Source organism: Lontra canadensis, unplaced genomic scaffold, assembly GCF_010015895.1.
Source record: "Lontra canadensis isolate GAN:19392208 unplaced genomic scaffold, GSC_riverotter_1.0 scaffold80, whole genome shotgun sequence".
NCBI classification, from domain to species: domain Eukaryota; kingdom Metazoa; phylum Chordata; class Mammalia; order Carnivora; family Mustelidae; genus Lontra; species Lontra canadensis.
This window is the reverse complement of record NW_022631074.1, coordinates 3,064,163-3,066,696: the sequence shown is the minus strand read 5'-3', so window position 1 is coordinate 3,066,696 and position 2,534 is coordinate 3,064,163. Positions and strand designations below refer to the sequence as shown.

The 2,534-nt window shown below is 33.9% G+C and overlaps 1 pseudogene; it reads left to right on the top strand.

Annotated features, from left to right (window-relative positions):
* The first annotated feature begins 1,144 nt into the window (after window positions 1–1,144).
* Window positions 1,145–1,493, top strand: LOC116882061 (annotated as a pseudogene).
* The last annotated feature ends 1,041 nt before the right edge of the window (window positions 1,494–2,534 follow it).

Genomic DNA, 2,534 nt, shown 5'->3' with positions numbered 1-2,534 from the left:
ACTTCCTTTTTTGCTGAGGAAACTGTTTGGCAAAGATGTTACCTTTAAAAACACGAGTCAAAAAGGCTGCTGAAGTGTTCCAGCTCTACATTTTTCTTTGTGTATACAGCCATTTACAAGACTATCTTCATCTCCTCACTACAGATTTGATTTTTATGAGGCTCAAATTTTCTTTGTATTGAACTTCTGTCACATTATAATCACAAAATAAGATTTATTAGGGTACAACTCCTTTGGCAAGTGGAGGGCTGAGCCTGCAAAAATGACTTTGGAGAACACACTTGAGGAATTGCTAAATTTTAGACAGATCATTTTTTTCTTAGTGTTAGTTTCTAAAAAATCCTAATAGGGAAGTTTCCTTTACAAATATGAATTGAATGGCCAATAAAAGTTGTATGAGGAAAGGATGAATTAATATAACAAAATGAGAAATTTAAGAAAAATGTTATATATTTTCATCCATCCCAAAAATGTTATTATTAAAAATATAATATTAAGTTTAATTTTTATAGTTATGACAAAAATTTTACAAATGGATCATATTTAGCATCACTTATAATTTATTGGATATGTATTATAAAGTCATATTTAAAGACAAGGTGTAACAAATTCCAGTTGATTTATATATATGCCTTTTTCCCAGATGGACTGTTGAACAATTTATCAACTGACACAGTATAGAGTTTTATTTCCTTTTTTATTCATTTATTTTGCATGAATTATCCAGGATAACTGATTAGGTCCCCAAAGCATATTCTTTAGGTGTAACGACAGGCTATGAATCTTCCCAGAAGGCAGGTGATCTCATTTCTGGCCAACTTAAATCATATTTTTCTTACTGGAATTCTTATAGTCTCTGTTTCTTAGGTGCTAACAAATCATACCAAATGTTTGTATCTGGCCCTCACTTTTCTTCCTGTCCCTGGTGTTATTAGTTAGGAGAGCTCTTAATTATGTAACAGACAGTGTGTGAATGAGCGAATTTGGGGCAAGTCTTCCAACATTCTCTGGTAAAGGATACAGGGAGAATTAATCCTGATTCCATAGCCATCACTCCAATAAATATTATAAATATTACAAGTTATATCCAGAAGGAATCTTTATTTTAAATATTTTAAACACTTTCTTGGGTCACGCTTCCAAGATGACCAAGAAATGAGGGAATAATGGTCGTGCCAAAAAGTGTCCTGGTCACTTGCAGCCTATTCACTGCACTAGCTGTGCCCATTGTGTGCCCAAGACCATGGCCATTAAGAAGTTTCTTATTCAGACCATAATAGAGGCCACTGTCATCAGGGGAATTTCCAAAGAACAAATTTCTTTGAGGCCTATGTACTTCCCAAGCTGTATGTGAAACTTTAGTACTGTGTGAGGTGTGCCATTTACAGCAATGTGGTCAGGAATTGCTCTGGTGAAGACAAGAAGGACCTAACCTCCCACCTCAATTTAGGCCCAGGGGTACTACTCCATGACCTCCACCAAAGTCCATGTAGGAGCTAAGTCCTTAAGGATGGAAGAAAAACTGTTCTCTGGAAAAAATAAACAAAAAGGAGATTATACTTAAAAAAAAAGATTTTAATCATTCTAGATATTTAGTAAGATGTGAGTAGTGTGTTAACCTTGGGGGATTAGACACAGTGAGTCAAAGTCATAAGTCCTCAATTATAAAACATGGGGAAAAGGCATGATGACATTCATAGATATGTCGCAGAGAATTTCAGATCACTCATTTCTTTATGTAAAAACATGTAGGAATAGATGAAATTAGCAGCATATAATTTCAGGCCACCAAAGTGCAAAGTGCTATACCTTGGGTAGCTTTATCCAAACCAGTAATACCTTTACTTCATAGGCATTAATAAATAGCCACACCACTCTATTTTATCTAGTATATAACGTTTGTAATTCACTGAGATATATTTTACCTTTATTGTAGTGTTGGTATCTCTAGATCTTTTCACCTTAATGTAAGCTTCTTGGTGGAAGGCTCCACCTGTCTTGGTCACTGCCATCAAACAGTGTCTTGAGCATTGTTAGCTCTAGATTAATATTGAGCACTGACAGGGAGTGACTTCTTTTTATACCTTATTTCGAATGGGACACTATTGATGCTAATTTTTGTAAGCACTTCACAAAAACTCTTCACATATTATATTGTAAAAATCTCCAATAACACTAGAAGACCTAAGCTAGGTATTATTTTTCTCATGTAACAGTTGAAAGAAAAATAGAGTTGTAAAAAGTCAAAAGATTCAGAAGTAGAATGGAATCCAACTTGTCTAACTAAAGAACTGCATATGATGATTTTAGGTTGCTCCAGCTTTAAAAAGTTTTAGTTTCTGTTTTATAATGGACAAAAACTCAATGCATTACACAGGACAAACCATTTGTAATAGTACAACAGATGTGAAAATACTATCAAACAATTAAGTCATAGTTTTGATAACTAATGCAGTATGTGATTGTATTCCCAAACAGATAAAATGCTAAATAAGTTCTTCTGGGAAGTTCTTAAGACAGTATTTGAAAAAGCA